A 23146-nucleotide genomic window follows, 5' to 3' on the forward strand; every position below is an offset into this window, starting at 1 on the left:
ATAATAAAAATCACTAAAATTACAAAAATTCTAGAAACAAGCACTAATATTAAAAAACTAGTACTAATTAACATTAAGATTATTATTAAAATCAAACTAATTAATTTACTCTAAAAGCAAGAACAAAACCAAAACAAAATTAATAAAATAAAGTAGAAACAAACATAATACAAATAATTATAATTAAAAATTTAGTTTAATAATTATTGGCAATAAATAAAAATCACATTACATAATTAAATATTTCTATCTAGTCTCAATAGATTGGAATTAATTTAAAATCTTATTATATAATTAAATATTAAAAATATTAATTTACATTTTAACTAATAAACAAAGAATCTTAAATTCAATAATTAAATTAGTTTTCATTACTAAATGTTAACATTAACATTAATTATCTTAGTATATAATTAAATATTTAAATTTAAATTTAAATCATTCTATTTTATTATTAATATATAATTAAATTAAATCCATTCCCTGTGCATCTCTTAACCCTATTTATTCAAGTCCAATGAGATCTGTCCTACAAGATTACTGATCTATCCTAATGATGAGCCACAGTGGATGGCTCAGAATGTCGAATCAAATAATTATGGATGTGAGAACTCCGGAAGTAAACTATACAAAAAGAACTAAACACAAAAGCCTCAAAACAATAACTTGAATCATCCTCCAAACTTTTCGGACCTGAGCAAGAGAGGTGATAGTGTTGATTCAAACCAAAGTGCCTTTAATCTCTCCATTCTCTGCCATTTCCTAGAGGTTTGAACCCATGAGTTTCAATGATTGAAATTAGGGCTATGGTGAATCTGATTAGATATTGAAATTCCATAGCCTAGCTACACATAGTAGTAAGAGACAAACATGGGCAATGGTTGAAGCCTTGAATAGAATAAATGAGACTAGGATAAAACAACACCAATAAGTTTTGCCATGCCAAGGCCAAATCCTATTGTTACATAGGCAAAGGAAATTGTTGTTGCAATTATTGAAAGGCCCCATAGTTTATGAAATTTTGGTATCTGGCATAGGATAACGTGTATAACTCCAAAGAGGATCCTATAAGTGATATATGGAAACTGGCATGAAGTATCATTTCCATATTTGTGATAACAATTTGATTGCCTAATTGGTTTGTATTGGTCATAATTTTTTGTGAGTCAGAGCTATAAGCACCTATAGCTCTAAAGCCTTCTAATCAAGTGATGATAAGGTACACTTTTATAAGGTAGCATAATCCCTAAAAAACAATGTACAAAATCAGAGTATAGGAAATTGTATGCATAAGAGAGTTTGTGCAGTGAAAGAAAATTTAGACTCAACACATTGTTTAATTCAGACATTATTACAATCACAAATATCTTATGATGGAAACTAACCTCACATTGATTGAGATAGTAATGGTTTAAGCAAAAAATGTTATGTAGAAGGCGGCATATTGAACAAGTCCACATAACCATGCTCTTCTTGCACCTAAAAGGAAATACAGGTAATTATTGCATGTAAAGTTGATAGGTTTATTTAAAGTTAAGGCATATATAATCATCTTAATTCCATACATATGTTGTGTGTGCCTTTAATTTTTTTTGGTGATGTCTAGATAATAAATCTAATGTTAAAATTATTTATATTGATATTTCTGAAAGTCATCATGAAAGTAGAAAATATATGCAAGAAAAACCCAAAACAATTTAAAAATAAATAGATATAACACCTAAATTCACTCGTACTGCATCTTTGTAACAACATTTTCTGTTGGGCCCAGAGACTGGATCTGGGAACTCGTAACAATTAGAAACAAAAAACGTGGAATACAATGTCACAAGAGTGAAAACAACCATGGACATAGGACCTGCAATCCATCCAAATTAGGCAACACTCCATGCCAACAATAACACTCCTGCCCCTAAGAGGCTTGTGATGATATGAGCCATTGTTATCCAAATTTTTCCTATTCATTCCAATCTCATCCACAACTTCAAAACTAAGCCATAAACAAAACTGAGACATCCTTATAAAAAAACCACCAAAGAGAAGTATAGTGGAATTGAGAAATGAAGGAGTTGGCATACCGTAGCTGTTAGGAGTAGATCTTTGATCCATAAGAATATATGGAAGAATGTATTTCCTTGGAATGTGAAAGTTGTTTGAGCTTTCCAGAGAGAAAAAGTACCATGAATATTTTAATTTATTAAATATATTTATATGGATGTGGATCAACAGAAAATGAATAATAAATTTAATACAAATTTCAAGTATTAAGAAGAGATATTTGTATCATAAAGAGCTCCATGAATTTCTTATCCAGTGCATAGTCATTCCAAAGTACAATAAAAAATGGTACAATTTCCACTACAATTAGGCATATTCATAAATAAATTTTCTAGAGGTCGATGCCCAAAAGGGCATGCTTCCCTTGCTTATGTTGGGAGGGGTACATGTGTACCCACTCTCTTTGGAATGATGTGTCATTCTAGATTTATTTCTATCATGTTTAGTCTATAAAATCATCCGTATATAGAATCATCCTTTAATTAATTTACTGCTAAAGTTCATAGAGGAGTAAATATGTTTTTACCCTCCTCTAGATTTGAACCTGTGACCTTTTAGAAAGAAGCACATATACCTAAACATTAATGTTCTCAACTATTAAGCTCACAATGACATAAAATTTCCTATTCAACACTAATACAATAATGAATCCATCTGAACTTAGTACTACATACACCTAGAGGTTTTATATCCTAGGTCTCAATATTTCATATACATATGGTGATTTAAATGGGTTTTTGTTAACAATTATATTGAACAGGTCCAACTAACTATTGATGGTGCTGTAAATTCATCAACCAAGGGGGTGTCTCCTCAATGTGAAGTCCCAATTAGACCTCACACCATTTGGAATAGGAGCCCCATTAGGGGTATTGGCCCAACTACCATATATTCTTACAAATTTTTCTTGTCTCTTACTGTCAACAAGAGAGAGGACTGCAAATGTGCCTTTGAAAAGAAAGGGAGTGTGTCTAGTGAGTGTTTGGTCATATGCATGTAAAATTTCTTTTACTCTAGAGAGGGAAGAGAAGTGAGCCTCTAAGAGAGAGGTAATAGTACCACCCTAGTAGAGACATACATAAAAAAGAAGAAGTTTTTCAACATCCAGCGGAATAGTCCACAAAGATGCAACCATTACAACAAGGAAGATATGTATAATATCTAGTAGAATAGTCCATAAGGATGTGAGAATGATAATTACCATTAAAAAACATTCTCAATATGATAAGTACCAAAATAACTGAAACATTGCAGCTAATTTAGCACAAATAAAAGAAAATATGAATTACAAACATTCACAGAATAATCTTACAAATATGCATAATCCATTCATGAAGAACATGCTAGCTATAAGGCTTCTGATATTAAGTAAAATTTCCAAGAGACATGTATACAATGAACACCATTAGATCCAATAGTGGTTCATTAGAGCCACTCCTTACTTCCAAAATGAACTAACCTATCTCTCTAATTCCTTGTGGGAGGAGTCAAGGTAAAAAGTCCTTTGCTCATACAAATAGGGTGTATATATAACCAAGAGGTGATGTTTCACCTTCCTTGTGACTCTTTGACTACCGCCATGACTGTTTGACTTCCTATGACTTCTCGACTTTACATGACTTGATATTCTGAATGTGTCCTTTGGAATTCCACTTTACAATAACTTTTTAATAGATAATTACATAATCCAAAATAATGATGTGGCATATGATGACTCATGACAAGACATTGCATAACACTGATTCCATGGACTGCATGATGATGTAGCAGTGTCAATTTGTCCTTCTTGTTTCTTCTTTATTTTTTTATGGAATAAGACATGTATCCAATGCTTTGTCTTCATGATAAGTGTTTTTCTTCATATCAACCCTCCAAAGGGTTGTCAGTCAAATGGAGTCTCCAGGTAGTCCTGATCTTTGGTATTATGTTGTAATCTATTGCTCCTTCAACATCTTGTCCGATGATCATCCTTTCTCCTTAGTTATTTAGGTGTCTTCTAGCATTTCCTCCTTCTCAATCTCCTTCTTCATCATCTTGCCATGACATGATAGAGTTCCTACATCTAAAATCCACTCATGAAAAGACGACATTAGTCCCATAATCCCTGATCCTAAGATGTTACATGATGATCCAGCAACTGAGCCAGAATGAGGTGGCAGGTTGAGGTAGAGGCTCAGTGACTTCACAATTGCACAAATCAAGAAGTCAACGGTTAGTCTTGAGCCTTGAGACTGAACAATGCATAGCTTAGGCATGACTGAGGAAGAAGATGACACAGTTTGGGAGCCCAGTGAGGCAGGTTGAGGGCTTGAATACTGATTTTTCCCATTATGTACTTCTGGAAGACAGATCAGCCCAGATGATTGTGAAATTGGACAGTTCAATAGATCAAGACCGAGGCTTGATCCTTGAGATTGTGTAATGCACAGTTCATGTTGGACTATGTAGGAAAATTACATAATTTTGAGGCTCAATGAGTCAGGTTGCAGGGTTTTGCACTGTTTCTGTCAAATGTGTAGTTATGGGATCAAAGAAAACTTGGTGATTATGCAGTTGTGAAGTTCAATAACTCAGGATTTGGGCTTAAGCTCAGAGATTGTGCAACGCACAGTGGGGGCCAGGTTGGAGGGATGAATTGCACAATTTTGGAGGTCAAGGCTCGGTCTTGAGCACTAAAATTGTGTAGTGTGTAGTCCTGGAAGGCACGAACTACACATTCCACAATTTCAAGAGGCAAGATTAAAACTTGAGGGCCGGGACTACGTAATATTCAATTCAGGAAGGTCGGATGTGGCTAAGTTGTTGGGAATTTTCAGAATTTTTCCTGAGTGTGGGATCAGTGAAACTAATGTGAACAGTTATAGGACTTGACTATGATCACACACATAGAAATTTGATGACACAACATATATCATCCAGAACACATGAGCACATACTTCCCTTATTGTGACAACCTTTGCGACAACTTCGACAAGTGTGATAGTTAAGATACACATTGAGATGACAATGGCAACACTTGTGTGACAATACTTAAAACTTTGAAAATGAGTGCGTGAGATGTCTACATGATAATATCAACTCCTTTTCATAAATATAACCTCTTGAAAAAACAAAAAAATCTTATTTAGATTTTGTGACAATTAACATCAGAAAAGATGACAATTGCTACAATGTGAATGACACTTATGATATGTGAACAACAGTGAAAATGATAGATGCTAGAGTGAAGACAACATGGAAAAGACTCTAATTAGAGTGAAGTAAAGAAAAGCGATAGTCAAAAACATGAAAATGATACTCGCAAAAACAAATGTGCGTGAAAGTGATATGAGTGGAATGCTAAGAAGAATTTCGATGATCTGACCCTACAATTAGCCTAAGGATGGTCATTCTGCCCTACTCAATGGTGTGCATGTGGATAGTGAAAAATTTTCTTACGTGGAAGGTTTGCGTTGATTAATTAACCTCTTAAGTCTAATTCAATTGGGAATGTGCAAATATCTTAATTTTTTCATTCTAGGAATCAATTGCTTTCTTGTCTTATCTACGTTTCATAATGGAACCTTCTCTTTCTTTCTTTTAAACCTTGAACTTACTTTTTTGAAAGCTTTGTATTGTTAAATGACCATTTTCCTCTCCCCTTCCCTTGACCAAAAACGGTTCATAACCAGTTGAAGGATGGGTCGTGAGTCTAAGGATTATTGTCTATTGTTGGGTGGTAGCTTAAAATAAGGGATTATGTCATAATCCTTCACAATTTTATTTTTATTTTTTATTTTTGGGTCCTCTCCCCTCTTTTGACTAAAAACTTTGTTCATAACAAGTGTAATACACTTGTAACTTTTTTTTATTAAAAAATAAATAAAAATAAATAATAAAAATAAAAAGTTATTCAAAAAAGGGACTTTATATCATAAGTCTTTACAATTTTTATTTTATTTTTTATTACAATTTTTATTTTATTTTTTATTTTTGGGTCCTCTCTCCTCTTTTGACTAAAGACTTTGTTCATAACAAGGGTAATAAAGTTGTAATTGTTTATTATTAAAAAAAAAATAATAAAAATAAAAAGTTATTTAAGAAAAGACTTTGTTGATAACGAGTGTAATACATTTGTAGTGTTAGTAATGGTTTTTATTAAAAAATTTAAAAATAAAATAATAAAAATAACAAGTTATTCAAAAAAAATTAGGATCTGAATGGGAAAAAATAATATTATTATTTTTAAAATTTATTGGTTTCATAAAGATATTGGATGCTTCTAGGAAACATTAAAATTGTTTGTATTTTATTGATTACTTGTAGTTTAAGGGTTGTCCTAGTTGACAATTCTATTGGGTCACACATACAATAATATTTAATAAGATTAAATTTGGTTGATGAAATTTTAAAAAAGTAAAATAATTATTTGTTTTGCTTTAAAATTTTATTTATATATTTTCATTTTTTTTAATAAATCCAATCATAAATCAATCTATTTCTTTTTTGAGCTTAAAGGTTTAGAAGTTGATATCATAAAAAATACTTTTAAATTATGATTTTATATGGGTGTATATGGGATATCTATAATAATAAATAAATAGACAAAGTTGAGTTGAATTATTGGATGTTTTGGCCCTTTTAGAGGTACATTTCTCGATCAATTTTCCCTTATATCTAGCAGGGAATTGTAATCAAAATAATATAAAACATATTTTCTTATTCCATTGAAAATATCAACAAGTGAATTTGATCAACCAACTTAATATTTGATTGAGTACTTAATAATACAATTAATATTTATTATATTAAAAATACTTTTTGAAAAATATCATAAAATAAATTGTGTTCATTTGTAAGAATAATTTTTTACAGGATTACTAATTATATAATTAATATAATTCCATTTATTTTGATGATAAAAATATTTTATAGATATTTTGTTTAATTAGATTTTGATATATATATAGTAATAATTAATTATGATTTTTTTCATTATTTTGAAGAGAAAAGTTAGGGTTAAGAATAGAGAACAATAGGAGTGAGCTGGTAACAATGGAGGGGGAAGGAGGAGGGAGTTCCACTCCCTCCTACAGTAACATGGTATCAATCAGGGAGGCAAGATTGAATGGATTCAGGAAACCTACGGAGGGAGAAAAAAAGAAGCCAAACACAAAAAAGCTGGAAAGAAGCAAATCCGATCAATAGGAAGAGACTCACGGGGTAGTCGGGAGAGAGGAGAGACCAGGAGACAGTAGTAAGAGAAACGAGTACAAATCTGCAATGGGACCCTGTAAACCCAAGTCAACCATTAAACCCCAGGTGGTACTAAATTATCCTTCACTACAGGTGCACAGAGATCACATGGTGACTTACACAGTTATATGCAAGTTTATGGGTATATGGCGTACAAAGAATAATATGTACACATGGATAAGAAACAATTGGAAACCAAAGGGAGAAATAAATCTATATCTAGGGTCCAAGGGTTTCTTCACAGTGGTTTTCACTAACCTAGAGGACAAAGATAGTGTGTTCAAAGGAGGATCCTACTTCTATGCTACTACAAGCCTATACATGTGGCCTTGGGTGACGAACTTTGTCCCAGAACGAGAAATGTTCACATCGGTCCCGGTATGGATAAGACTATACTGCTTATTGGCTGCCTGAATCCTTAAAAGCTATAGGCAATAAACTAGGGCATTTTCTAAAAATATCAGAGGTAAATCTGTGAGGTAAATATACCTCCTTCACCCACATATGTGTGGAAATGGATTTATCGGGAGCACATCTGGATGAAGTTTTTCTAGAAGTCTATGATGAGGAATGGGTACAGGTAGTGGACTATGAACATGTCCCATTCAGATGTCATAAATGTCATGAACATGGGCACCTCTTTAGAGATTGCCCATGAAACAAAATGGAGAATAATCCGAGAACCAACACAGGCAAAGATTCTGAAGGATTCACCAAGATGGGAGGTAGAGGGAAAGGAGGGGGAAGAATGTACCAAAAGAAACCTGGTGAGAATAAGCTACCAAGTCGTAATAGTTTCTAGATTTTAGAAGAAGAAGGAGAGATCAATGGAAAGGACAATGTACTAGAGATGAATCCCATAGAGAAGGAAAAAGAGGACATCATGGAAATCATACATGAAAACAACGAACAAAAGGAGAATCTACCAAACAGTATAGAAATTGGCAGGTAACATGAGATGACCCCAAGTGAAGTTGGGACAGAGGACCACGAACTATAGGAGATTCTTGAAAGGGAGAATCTTGATCTAGAAAAGTTCCTCTACCAAGGAACTAATAAGGGAATTGACTCTCTACCACAAGAGGAGTTTGACAGAGTACAACAGCTCTTCCTTTGGATATCCCAAACAAAGGCTACTGGAGTCAAAAGGAGCCATGATAGCTAGGAGAACAGAGGGGTCAAATCAATGGAGGAAGCATAAGGACATTTTACCAAGAACCCAGACAAGAAAAGAGGAAGGAAGAGACAAGATGAGTTGCTGACAGAGTGTGGAAAACTCATGATCAACTTAGGAAAGATGAAATATCTCACTAGTTACTCATTTACAAACCCATCATCATGAAGCTCACAACCTGGAATATTAGGGGTCTAGTAAGCAAAAGAAAAAAAAAATCTCAGCAACAGAATAAAAGAAGAAAACCGAGATATGGTTTTATACAGGAACAAAATGTTCAATAGACAAAATCTGGGAGATACACAACAAATGGATTATTAAATATGAGCACCTAGAATTCAAATCCAATAATACGGCCATGGGATTCTCACTCTTTGGAATCCTTAGAAATTTTGGATTCTAGATGTTGAAGCATCCAGGAACTACCTCTTAATGGTTATCCAACCTTTGGGTGATAAGGAAATCTATATGATCACAAATGTCTATGGTTCTCAAAAACCTGAAGACAAGCTCAGGCTTCTTATTTCATCGGAGGAACTGAAAGAGAGACACCTGGTAATGCCCTGGATTCTAGGAGGAGACTTCAACATGATCAGATCTCTCACAGAGAAAAAGGAGTGACCAGAAAAATGGGTAGAGACTCCATTTCATTCTAGAACTTGCTACTCAACATGATGATAGTAGACATAGAAACAGTAAATGGTACCTTCATATGTAACAATAAGAGGGAGGAGCTTCCCAAGTTTCCTCGAAACTATATAGATTCATCATCTTAGAGGACCTCTTTCTCTCTGGCCTTAGCTTGAATTCTTTTATCCTTCCTTTTAGAGGATCGGACCACTGGCCTGTTCAGCTAGAAGCTTCATTTATTGGCACTTTGAGGAACAGACCTTTCAGGTTCAAGAATGTTTGTCTTACTCACCCTGACCTCATCACTAATATTGGTAAATGGTGGACAGAAGACTTACCCATTCAAGGCATGAAAATGGTCCTTCTGCAACAGAGACTCAAACATATCAAGCGCAGAATTAAAGAGTGGAACAAAAATGAGTTTGGAAATAATTTTAAAGCCAAAAGAGAAGTGGAAAAAAAATTATAGAAAATTAACCAAATTCTCATCATAGAAGGCTTCACTGAGGATAGGAAAATGCAATCTGACTCTCTCCAATAGGAATGGGACAATAGATGTCAGCAGGAAGAAATCTTCTAGAGACAGAAATCAAGAGTGCAATGGATTAAATAAGGAGAAAGAAATAGGAGGTTTTTTCACAAATCTACCATGGAACATAGAGCTCATAATCCGATTACAAAACTCATAGATCCTCAAGGGAAATAGCTGAGCACACACAAAGATATGGAATCCATTCTAGTACAAAATTTTCAAAACATTGCAAAGGAGCCCATCTTAGATATATCTCTATTTATTAAAAGCTTCACTCAGCACATTCCAAAACTGGTGACCAGGGAAGATAATTATAATCTCAATAGGCCAGTGATGGAAGAGGAGGTCAATGAAGTAATCAGAGAGATGCATAATGGGAAAGCTCCAGGCCTGGATGGTTTCAATGTAGACTTCTTCAAGGCAGGCTGGGAAATAGTCGAACAAGGCATGCTTGAGGTGGTGGAGAATTTCGAGAAATTCAAAAACAATTCGGAAAACGCTAAATGCCTCCTTCATATCCCTAATTCCTAAGAAGGAAAAATCTATGACACCAGATTGATTCAGCTCCATATCTTTATGCAATTTAGTATAAAAAATCATCTCTAAAGTAATTGCAAACAAGCTCAAGCCCCTTCTTCCAACTCTCGTGTCTGAGGAGCAAACTAGATATGTGTAAGGAAGGAAAATTCTCAATAACATCATTCAAGCTCACGAAGTGGTGCAATCTCACGAATAATAAGCAAGCAAGTATGATCATAGAGTTTGACCTATCAAAATCTTATGATAAGCTAAGTTGGTCATACATCAGGGAGGTACTAAAAGTGTATGGCTTTGACCATAATTGGATAAGATGGGTTATGGCTCTGGTTACCTCTGCTAGCTTTTCAATCCTTCTCAATGGCTCTCCATCCAGATCCTTTTAGCCTTCCAGAGGTCTCGGACAAGGAGATTTGCTCTCCCCCTTTCTATTTATCCTTATGATGGAAGGATTAGGCAAAGCGATCAATTCAGCCAAGGTGGAAGGAAGAATCCAGGGTCTCAAGCTAACCTAGGATTGAGACTCATTATTTCATCAACAATTTGTAGATGACACCATGTTGCAGGGCACACCCACGGTCAAAGAAGCCAAACCTTTCAAACAAATTCTGAATGATTTTTCTATGGCTACTGGCACAGAGGTATGCCTCACAAAATCAAAATTTTTATTTTTCAACACTAATATTGCTACTCAAAGAAATCTCTCTAGAATTCTCGGCTTTTAGAGAGACCATCTTCCCTCAAAATATCTAGGAATACCTTTCACTAACAAACCTCTGAGCGAGGAAGCTTGGGACCAGTTACTAATAAACTGAAGGACAAAGTCAGTAAATGGACAAGTAGATCTTTGGAATTAGAAAGAAGGCTAGTTCTCACCAATGACATCTTGCAAACCATTCCAATCTACATGTTTTTAGCTCTTCCTATCCCAAAAGGAGTTTTACAACATATCAAGAATATTCAAAGATAATTTCTTTGGGGAAAAGGGGAAGAAAAACTAAATTGGCTCTGGTAGCCTGGGACAAGCTTTGAAAACCCAAAAATCATGGGGTTTGGGTCTCCATGACCTGAAAACTCTCAGCAAAGTTTTGGGGGCAAAACTTTGGTGGAGATGACTAAAGGAAATAAGAAACCCATGGGCCAAGCTCTGGAAACAAAAATATGTAAAGGATTGGTAGGAAAGGGACCATATTCGAATGACAGGACAAATCAGGGGCTCCCGTATTTGGAACAATTCTTGGGAGAACAAAGCCTTAGTTCATAAACATAGTTTTTAGGAGATCGGAAATGGGAACTTAGCCTGGTTTTGGGAGGATAACTGGCAGCAAGAACCTAACCTATGCAGAGAAGGACTGGACATTCTCAAAGAAGATACTGTCAACAAAGGGCTACAAAAGGTCAGTGACTATTGGGATCAGACAAGGAATAATGGTAAATGGAGAACATGGAAGGTACCAGTTTACAGTGAAGAGACCCCTTTGAAGGCCCAGGCTAAAGATCTTGTAGCGATCCTAGAAAAGAGAAAAAATGTGAGGGAAAATTTAACCTCAAAGAAGCAAAAGGAATTGCCACCGTACATAACTTTCCAAACCCTAAAAAAATGGAAGGACCTATGGTAGAACCCTAATTGGATGAAAATCAAATTGTTTGTGTGGATGGTACAACATAAAAAGATACTGACTTGGGAAAATCTTAGAAAGAAAGGTTTTGCTGGACCATCTAGATGCTAGTTATGTGGTCTTCATGAAGAAACGATGGATCACCTTCTCAACCTCTGCACATTTACCTCAACTTTATGGAACTTGTTTGCCTGAATCTTCAGGAAAACTGATAGGGATGAAAATGACATCTTTAAAACTTTAAATAATTGGAGGAAAAACCTATCTAAAAATATGACAGTCAACATATCCTGCACTTTGATTCTAGGTTTTTTGGTTTGGAATGTCTGGAAAGAACGCAAAAATAGAAGTTTCAATGATAAATCTGGCTCAACCCAAAGCATCATAGCTCAACTCTTAAGACACCTCAAAGAAACTGTAAATACCCTTCAGAAGCAATGTCTTGAGAATCCTCCTTCTCACCAGTAGGCTTGCATTCTTTTGTTTTTGGGCCTCCAGAAGCTTGTTCCCTAGGGCACAAACAAGATTGCAACACACTCTTTAGTGGGGAAGGCTTATTGGCAACCACCCCCCCTGGCTTTTTAAAATTCAATATAGATGGAGCCTCAAAAGGAAACCTGGGGGCTATGGGTTATGGTGGAGTTATAAGAGATGACAAGGGAAATATAAAAGTCATCTTTCATTGTCATTTAGGGAATTCTACCAACAATATGGTGGAACTAATGGCCATAGAGCATTTCTTAGAGATACTGATGGATCTTAATATGCATAACGCAATCATAGTGGTAGGCTTTGAATTAACAATTAATTCTGTCAAAAAAATAGTAAATGGCTCAACACCAGAAAAAGTCTCAAACCATTGGAGACTTTTATAGGTCTATCATTGTATTCAATCACATCTAAGAATCTTGAGAACCCTAAGTTTTTTTCATGTTCATAGAAATGCCGACAGATTAGTGGATCGATTGGCAAATGAGGGGGTGCTCTATAAAAAAGATAACAATAAATGTAGGTGGGAGTTAGCATCTACAGGGAAACTACGTGAGGACTACCACATTCTAGCAAGCGCAGACAGGAAACACTATCACAATATGAAGGAGAAGTATCAATTTGGAAATTAAGTTGATGGAGGATAAAGGTTAAACAAGCAGCAGACCTCAGAGTCGACGGGTTTGGGTCTTCGAGATGGACGGAAGGAAGTAGAGAAAGAGCAGTATGATTTTTTGAGGAAAATAGAGTTTTAGCAGTTTAGTGGTTTTTGGGCATCCCCAATCCCCTAAGTGATATTTCAAGGTTTTCCCCCGATGCCACTCATCAATCAACATGTGGCGGCGCGAGGAGAGAGAAAACCGCCCACATCGGGTGGGTTTTCCTCGTGCTTCTTCTCCGCCTGATATTCTCTTCAATCGTCAGATCCTGCTTATGAAGATCTATGGACACGGTTCGTCGAGTTATTTGGCGATGTTATTCGGCGAGCTCATCGTGATCTTAGTGGGGTCTCACCTGCTTCTCATGAGTTTTGGGTGGTAAAATTGCCCAGGAGTTATTTCCCTGGGCCGACTCGAATTGACTATTAAGATGGTTTTGAAACCTTTTCGGGTCTGTTGTGTTTGATAAAAGGTGTGCTAGATGAGTTCCCGATTTTTCCCCTCAACCATGTGATCTTTAAATTCAGTTTCGATGGTCGTTAGTGGTTGCATAGTTTTGTGGTCCCTAGGCCTGGTTTTCGAAGCTTGGAGGGGCCTGGCTGATCCTGTAGGCCTTAGTGCCATGGTTTCTAACATATTTTTATAATTTTTGAATTAATGAATGAGAAGAAAACAATCTTGCTTTAGCAAAAAAAATAATAATTAATTATGAAAATTTTAACTTTTAATATTATTTTTAAATAATTAATTTTTTAAAATAATAAATATCTATGAAACTAATTTTGGTTATTAATATAAAATAAATACTTAATTAAAAAATTAAAAAATAATTGTATATAAAATATAAAATATAAAATAAGAAATATTAACCTTTAATTACTTAATTAATTAGAAAAAACTTATTTGCATACTTATATCTTTTTTTAAATAAATACATATAAGTTTAACCAAATGCATAAGTTTAAGGAAAATATAAAATAAAAAGGTTAGTATTGAGTATCTCAAAAACTAAAATAAAATAAATTTGATAATTGAAATAGTTACTTTTATATATATAGTCAACAATAAAAGTGTACCTTAAAAATTAAAATTCTTTGACAACTTAATAAAGATAGTTGTCTTCAAAAGTGTGTAAGTGTACCTTAAAAATTAAAATTCTTTGACAACTTAATAAAGATAGTTGGCTTCAAAAGTGTGTGTATTATACAAACAAAATAAAATAAATTATACCACCATGCATAGTATTAATAAAATATATATACTAAAGAAATGTATGCAAGGCATCATATTGCCTTTTGTGTTGAGTGATAAGGGGTTCCTCTTGTGGAAGTTGAGTGATAAAGCCTTTGTCTTACTTCCACATGATGCTTGGGATGAAACATGTGTAAAATTAAAATATTATTTGGGAATTCAATCATTTCAATGAGTGTCTAAGTTAAGTAATTTTGTGTAAATTTAATATTGTTTCAGATTTCTCCTTCAAAAAACCAAAATTTAATTCCACAAATGTGTTAGTGAAACTAATCGACTAGTTTCTTGTTTACAAATCAATGCATGATGGATCAAAGTTAAAATGGATTTGCATTAATTATTAGTATGTGAGTCTATACATGCCCAAGTGCATGTGCACACATGCCAGCCCCTTGTTGAACATGATAAAAATTACACCTCACTCATATTAAACAACACACCAATATATATATATATATATATATATATATATATATATATATATATATATATATATATATATATATATATATAATTAATTAATTAATTTATGATTGACATTAAGACAAATATTTAAATGTCATGTTCCACCATTAAAAAATGATATATCTCCATCCTATTAAGATATAACTTTTTTCAGTGAAATTTAAATAAAAAAATTATTTTCAATTAGTTTTTTATATTATTTAGATAGAATTTATTTTAGAATGTTTTATTTAAGATATATATTAAAATAATTTACTTCTAATAAATATTGAAATATTTTTTTATTATTAATTTCTTTTAATATTATTTGTAAAAGCTATGTGAACGTAAGAGTTACATATTTCTTTCATATTGACTTGTAAAAAATACATTTTGACCAAAAAAAAATCTTAATTCGTTTTAAGTATAAGATAGTTTAATGATAACATGTCAAATCAATAAAAGTCATTAATAAAATTTTAATTATACTAGTACAACCACATTAAAAATATCAATTTGGTTGATAAAATTTTCTTATATATTAATTTTCCCTTCTAATTACAATACGAACTTATTAGAAATGGTTCAAAATGTTGAAAAGAAAGTCCTGCAAAACGTTTGGTGAATATATAGAGAGGCCTCAAAACTACTAACATAATATGATATATATATATATATATATATATACAATTTATGAGACAGTGAGACATATTTTTAAATGTCATGTTCCAATTCTATATTACGCCATTAAAAGATGATATATCTCCATCGTATTAAGATATAACGTTTTTTTGAATGAAATTTAAATAAAAAATAATTATTTTCAATCAATTTTTTATATTATTTAGATAAAATTTGTTTTAGAATAGTTTATTTAAGATATGTATTAAAATAATTTACTTCTAATAAATATTGAAATATTTTTTTATTATTAATTTATTTTAATATTATTTGTAAAGGAGTCGTCTAACGAGGCGGAGGAATTGCCCGGATGGCCAAAAGTGGCCAAAATCTGGGCAAAAAAATTTCAAAAACTCTTGTAGAGGCAGTGTTTGAATCATGTTTTTGATGGTGGAAATGGATTCGACACCATCGAAAACGTCTAAGACACCTAAAATTTTGAAGTTTAACAACTATAACTTCGATTTACAAAATTCCTTGCCAGATTTTCTCTAAATATGATCGGAATTTCCATAACTTTCCGGGCAACTCCTCAGCCTTGTTAGACTACATGATTTGTAAAAGCTATGTGAACATAATAGTTACACAATTCTTTCACATTGACTTGTAAAAAATACATTTTGTGTTGATTAATTAACCTCTTAAGTCTTATTCAATTGGGAATGTGCAAAGATCTTAAATTTTTCATCCTCAGAATCAATTGCCTTCTTGTCTTATCCGGGTTTGATAATGGAACCTTCTCTTTCTTTCTTTTAAACCTTGAACTTACTTTTTTGAAAGCTTTGTGCTAGTAAATTACCATTTTCCTCTCCCCTTCCCTTGACCAAAGACAATTCATAGCCAGTTAAAGGATGGGTCGTGAGTCTAAGGATTGTTGTGTATTGTTGGGTGGCAAGCATAAATTAACGGATTATGTCATAATCCTTCACAATTTTTTTATTTTTTTTTATTTTTGTGTCCTCTCCCCTCTTTTGACTAAAACCTTTGTTCATAACCAGTGTAATACACTTGTAGCATTTTTTATTAAAAAATAAATAAAAATAAAAAGTTATTGAAAAAAGGGACTTTATATCCTAAGGCTTTACAATTTTTATTTTATTTTTTACTATAATTTTTATTTTTGGGTCCCTTCTCCTCTTTTGACTAAAGACTTTGTTCACAACAAGGGTAATACATAAATAAAATTATATAATAAAAATGAAAAGTTATTTAAAAAAAAAATACTTTTTTGATAACAAGTGTAATACGTTTGTAGTGTTAGCAATGGTTTTTTATTAAAAAAAATTAAAAAAAAAATTAATAAAAATAACAAGTTATTTAAAAAAATTAGGATTTGAATGGGAAAAAATAATATTACTATTTTTCAAATTTATTGGTTTCATAAAGATATTGGATGCTTCTAGGAAACATTAAAATTGTTTGTATTTTAATGATTACTTGTAACTTAAGGGTTGTCCTATTTGACAATTCTATTTTTTTTCTAAGTAATACTAATCTATTTATAAGGGAAAAATTAAAAATACAACGAGGCGCCAGCCTCTGCGGTGATGAACAGAGTTATGTCAAGATTAATCAGAAGACTATACTCAACTGCCCACCAAGGGGAAACCATTCCGAGAGAACCCAATGTAAAAGGCCCACGTAGGGGTCTTAGAAAAAAACTTAAAAAGTCCCACACAGGGCTCCTGAACCAAAACCAACCAAAATTAGCCAAATGGTTTAGAAAAGAAAAGATAGTAGAGAAAAAAACCATGAGAGAAAACTCGTGAAACATCCAAAGAGTGGTTGGGTGACATCTGGCGAATGGATCAGTTTTCATAATGAACCCACTAGGTCTCATCTGGTGGAGGCTCTTCCACAATACGACACGTGTATTCATACCAGTCATCATCCTCTACTGACGTGCCGCGCGGGAGGCCACCAATTGCTTGCATGCCTGCTGAGCTGCCTGCGCCTGCATGCTTGCCTGACGTGCCACCCGCACTATCTTCAATTACATGCTTACCTCCAGCCAACTCCTCACCATGCAGAATGTTGTCACTACCAGCCTTACTTATTTTCTCTACCATCTGTTGCTTGCTATTGTTTCATTTCTTTGGTTCACAGTCATCCTTGTTCTTCTTATCTGCCTTCTGCTGCTCCCTATTGTTCTTTTCCTCTGGTCCAAGAACTTGGAGCTGAGCATTCTGCTCATTCTGTGACTTGATTTCCTCGCTAAATGTAACAGTGACGGTGGCTAAGATGTCGGGGTGATTCAGCGTACTGTGGAACCGAAATTGGGTCGTGTGGTGAGAGGGATGAAGGGGGGTAGGGAGATTGGCAGTTTGGGTAGCAACATTCATTCTTCTGACTCCATGGGCCTGTTCCCGGCCTCTACCACTGCGAGTGTTAGGGTAACTACCAGAGAAATTATCTCTTGAAAGAGTAGTAGATGGGGAAGAGGAAGGAGTGGTGGAATCATGGTTGGGCATCGAAGGGAGGCAAGTGCTTCCGCTATGATTACCACTTCTACAGCTACACATTCGATGGCGAGTACGCGCCATGGTTGAATGTCTTCTTGTAGGAATTTACAGGGTAAGTTCCTCAGAAAGAACACCAAAAGGACATCGCTCACAACCAGATCTCAAATCAATACACCAGTATTTTTGATGTGGTTAAAACCCTCAAAGTGCAAGGAGGGAAACAGTCCACGGCCTGCACCAACGTGGCTACTACAGGCAATTTATTAATCAAAGAATGAAAATTTACATAAGCTTCTCTCATGCACGGATTACCCGAACAATGACCCTCCATGCGCTTTAAATAGAACTCATGGACCAATCGGGTGTCTAGCCACGGATCAAGTGTCGGTAATACCGAGGTGAGAGTGAACCGTCGGATCACTACATATCGTGACCGTCGGATTGTAAGTTACAAAATGTACAACGGTAAAGAAAGACACTTTACCTAACTCTATACCTAACTCTATACTAGACCAAGTTGAACTTAACTATATCCTATGTGTCGGAATATCCTAACATCCCCCCTTAAGAACAACTTGGGATAGGATTGAAGGATTTACAAATATGACACAATAGGAGAAGGAAGGAGGCACTAGAGCCTATCCCCCCTTAGTGACATCTTCCTGAACTCCAAGCATATATCGAAGTTTAGTGAACTTCGCCTCTGTGAGAACCTTTATGAAGATGTTTGCAACCTGATCATCTGTTGGACAATATTGCACTTCAATAACATGGTCATGAATGAGCTTTCTGATGAAGTGCATGTGTAGTTCAATGTGTTTGCTGCGCTGATGCTGGACTGGATCTTTGCATAGCTGAATGGCACTTTGATTATCACACCAAAGTGTGGTTGGATGCTGCTGCTCAAAGCCAAACTCTGATAGGATCTGACGAAGCCACAAGGCTTCCTTACTAGCTTCCACGGCACCACGATACTCTGCTTCTGCTGACGAATGAGAAATGGCAGCCTGTTTCTTACAAGCCCATGTAATAGGTCCTAAACCAAGAGTGAAGACATAACCGGCAGTAGACTTTCGATCATCAGGATCACCAGCCCAATCAGAATCAGTGAAACCAACTAACAGAGGAGCTGCTTTGGCACTGTAATGAATCCCAAACTGTACTGTACCTCGAACATAACGAAGTATTCTTTTAGCTGCTTTCCAATGACTTTCACGGGGGTTTTGCATAAAACGAGCAACAAGGCCAACAACAAAGGAAAGATCAGGACGAGTATGGGTTAAATACAAGAGTTTTCCGACAAGTTGACGGTATAAGGTAGCATCAACTTCAGGAGAAGTACAAGAGACTGAAAGTTTGACTCCAGACTGAAAGGGAGAAGGGGCTGGCTTACAGTCTTCCATGTGAAAATGACGAAGAATATCACAAGCATACTTGGACTAGGAAAGGAAAATACCCTCCTTGGATTGCAAGACGTGAAGACCGAGAAAATAGTGTAAGTGTCCTAAGTCTGTCATTTCAAATTTCTTTTTAAGGCTGGACTTCACATGGTTTATAAGGTTGGGATCACTACCAGTAAGAATAAGATCATCAACATAAAGAACAAGGATGATAAGAGAGTTTCCCACTTTCTTGGTGTAGACAGTATTGTCAGAATGACACCTAGAAAAGCCAGATTCTAAAAGAAAGCTATCCATTTTGGCATACCAAGCCCGAGGAGCTTGCTTGAGGCCATAAAGGGATTCCTTAAGTCGACAAACAAGGCTAGAGTCTGTTTGTATGAAGCCAATGGGTTGTTCCATATAGATTTCTTCCTGCAAGTCCCCATGCAAGAAGGCAGATTTAACATCCATCTGATGGACTTCCCATTTTAAAGAGGCAGCAAGGGAAAGAACAAGGCGGATAGAGTTCATTTTGGCAATAGGGGAGAAGGTTTCAGTGTAGTCAATGTCTTCAACCTATGAAAAGCCCTTAGCAACGAGACGAGCCTTATGTTTATCAACTTTCCCATCTGGTCCATACTTGGTTCTGTAAACCCATTTACATCTAACAAGTTTGTGTCCCTTTGGTAGAGGAACAAGATCACATGTATCATTTGTCATCAATGAATGATATTCTTCATTCATAGCTGCTTCCCAATGTGGATGGCCTGAAGCTTCTGCAAAAGTTTCAGGATCATGATTTACTGGAGCTTGAGCCAGTAAAGAAGAGGCTCTTTCAAACTGAGAACGTGTACGTCACTGATCTGTAGGATCACCGGCAAGATCACCTGCTGCATCCCGAGTAGCACGGAACCATCTTGGAAGTTGAGGATCCTGAGAAGGTGGGGAAGGATTATCATCCTCGCTTTCATCATCCAAAGAAGAAATGTTTTCAAAGGTAGAAGAGATAGGAAGAGGTGGCACATCCGCTGGACTGGGCTCGCAGGCCGATTTATTTTCATCAAATTTTACATCTCTTCTAATGATAACATTTTTGGACTTAAATGGAATAAGTCTATAACCTTTTACATCTTCAGAATATCCAACAAAAGTACATTTCTCACTCTTAGGTTCTAAAGCTTTATGCTTTTCATTGGAATATGGGCCCATGCTTCACTTCCAAACACACGAAAGTGACTTACATCTGGTTTAATGGAACTCCAAGCTTCTTCTGGAGTGATATTCTCTAGAACCTTAGTAGGAGTGCGATTGATTATATAATTTGCACAATTAATTGCTTCGGCCCAAAAACTAAGACTGAGTCCTTTAGATTGCAGCATACAATTAGCCATTTCCTTTAAGGTGCGATTTTTCCTTTCAGCTACACCATTTTGTTGTGGAGTGTATGGAACAGTATGTTGCATTTGAATTCCATTTTCGGTGCAAAAGTTGATGAATGTGTTTTTAACATATTCTCCACCATTATCAGTTCTTAGCTTAAGAATTTGATGTCCAGATTGTTTTTCAACAAAGGCTTTGAAGGCCAAAAAGGTGTTAAATACTTCGCTCTTGAGTTTTAAGAAGTATACCCAAGTGCGTCTGGAGAAATCATCAATGAAAGTTAAGAAGTACTTGCAGCCAGAGAATGAAGCAACAGGAAGAGGACCACATAAATCACTGTGCACAAGCTGTAAAGGGGCTGAGGCGTGCCAAGAGGCACGTTTGTCAAAACTGTCCCGATGATGTTTTCCGAGTACACATCCGGAACAAACACCATCTCTGCAAGATACCATAGGAAGACCTGTCACCATATTTTCTTTACATAGATGCTGAAGGGAGCGATAGTTTAAGTGACCAAATCGCTCATGCCAAAGTTTGCTCACTTCATCATTATGAGCAACAAATACTGAGGGAAGATTTGATGACCCAAAGTTGTGAAACTTATACAACCTTTTGGAATCATCAGCAAGACCAGTAGCTAGAATCTGTTTAGGATCTTTTAGATCCTTGATTACAACATCATGAGGTGAAAATTCAACAATTTTACCTTCACCTGAATGAGTTATCTGATAGACAGATAGAAGGTTGCAGGATAAGGTTGGAACACATAATACATCATTAAACTGACCATTGTCTAGATGAACAGTTCCAGTCCCTACAACATTAAGAGATCTATCATCACCAACATATATATTTTTGGTGTTACAATCATTTAAAGAAGAAAACATGGCTTGGTTTTTGGCCATGTGACAAGAGGCTCCACATGGATGTTATGTTTCTTCATTGCGGCTTCCAAGGCTTCCATCTTCTTAAAGCATTTAGATTCTAAGTGGCCATCTCGATTACAAAAGTTACAATTTCTATCAGTCTTCTTCCATTTGTTTTTATTGGTCTTATCATTTTGCTGAAATGATCTTTCATTTTGAGGCTGAAATGGTTTAGGACCATTCTTTTGAGGATATGACTTCTTAGGATTCTTTGAATTTGGTTGCTGCTGGGCGGCTAACGCTTTCGTGGAAGAGTTTCCAAGATTAAGAAGACCAAGGTGTAAGAGTTTTTCTTGTTCTCTTATTAAGGAATCACAAAAGGAGTCAAAGGAAGGGGCCTTGTAGTCTTTTCCTTGACAAATGAAAGCTTCCCTTGTAGAATGGAAAGTGGAAACAAATACAGAGTAGGCTGGTCCCAACTTAGTAAGGATGGAATAAATAAGGTTACCATCTTCTTTCTTAACTTTAACACCTTCCAAGAGATATCTAAGGGTCTTGAATTTGGACAAGAAATCTTCAATGCAAGAAAAATTATTAGGATCCAAAGTAAGCAACTCATTTTCAAGTTGATGGGCTCTAATTTCATTTTTAATCCCAAAAACTTTAGCGAGTTTTTCTAATGCTTCATGAGGAGTCTCAAGTTCTGCAATGTGGAATCTAAGATCAGGAGAAATAGACATCCCTATCAAAACACGTGCTTGATCTTGTATATTTTCCCATTTTGCAGCCTTTTCTTCATCTTTTGGTTTCTTCTCTTGGTCTGTGGCTATTCTGAAGAGACCTTTACTTCTAAGTAAATCTTCCATGTAGGCTACCCATTGGAAGTAGTTAGTGCTGTCAAGAATGACTTGGCATGGACTTTCCATTTTTTTTAAAAGAACTGAAGCTGAAGATGCTGAAAGTAAGTGTTCCAATGGATAGATCTAAAAAAAATAGGCGGTTTTAAAAAAAACGGCTCTGAAAAACGCTTCCGGATGAAGAAGTTATGGCTTTTTGAAAAAAACAAAAATTGTTGACGTTGCCGGCAAAGTGCGGGAATGAAAAGAATCCGCCCCCACAAAATGGAGACTTGAACCCAAGACCTCTACTCTCTTAAAATAGCTTTGAACCAATTGATCTATACAAAAAATTTGAGAGAGAGAGAGAGAGAGAGAGAGAGAGGGGGGGGCCTTGGTTTGCGTGCTTGCCTTGAGAAAGCTCTTTTTCCCTACAAAACACAAAACACACGAATATGCAAAGAAAAATGAACCTTGCGGCTCAAAGTTAGATTTAGCCAAAAAAACTAGAAATTAAAAAAAAAAAATCTCAAAGTTAGCTTTAGCTGAAAAACTAAATATTTTTCTCAATGTTTCTGATTTTCCGAGATCACACTAAGGTGCAGGGAAAAGAGCATACGCATGAGAAAAATCCTTCCTTTTTGTTTCTGATTTGCCCAGATCGCACAGAGTCGCAGGGCAAAGAGCATACGCAGAAATGAAAGGTATAGATCCGGTTAAAAAAAAGAGGCTAAATAAACTGAGACCGAAATAAGCAGAGAGAAAATAACAGTAAACTGCAAAAAAAACACTGTATACCTCCCGATCTGAAAAATGACGCAGCTAGGGCTACCGGAAACCTTTTCGTGTGAAACGAAAGGGGTTCCTCACTGGAACAGATGCTCTGAACATAACAAAGCAGTCCTCTCGGC

The sequence above is a fragment of the Pinus tabuliformis genome, chromosome 3_1 (assembly GCF_031772625.1).
Source record: "Pinus tabuliformis cultivar Carrire ecotype Pingquan chromosome 3_1, CPIR1, whole genome shotgun sequence".
Lineage (NCBI taxonomy): Eukaryota > Viridiplantae > Streptophyta > Pinopsida > Pinales > Pinaceae > Pinus > Pinus tabuliformis.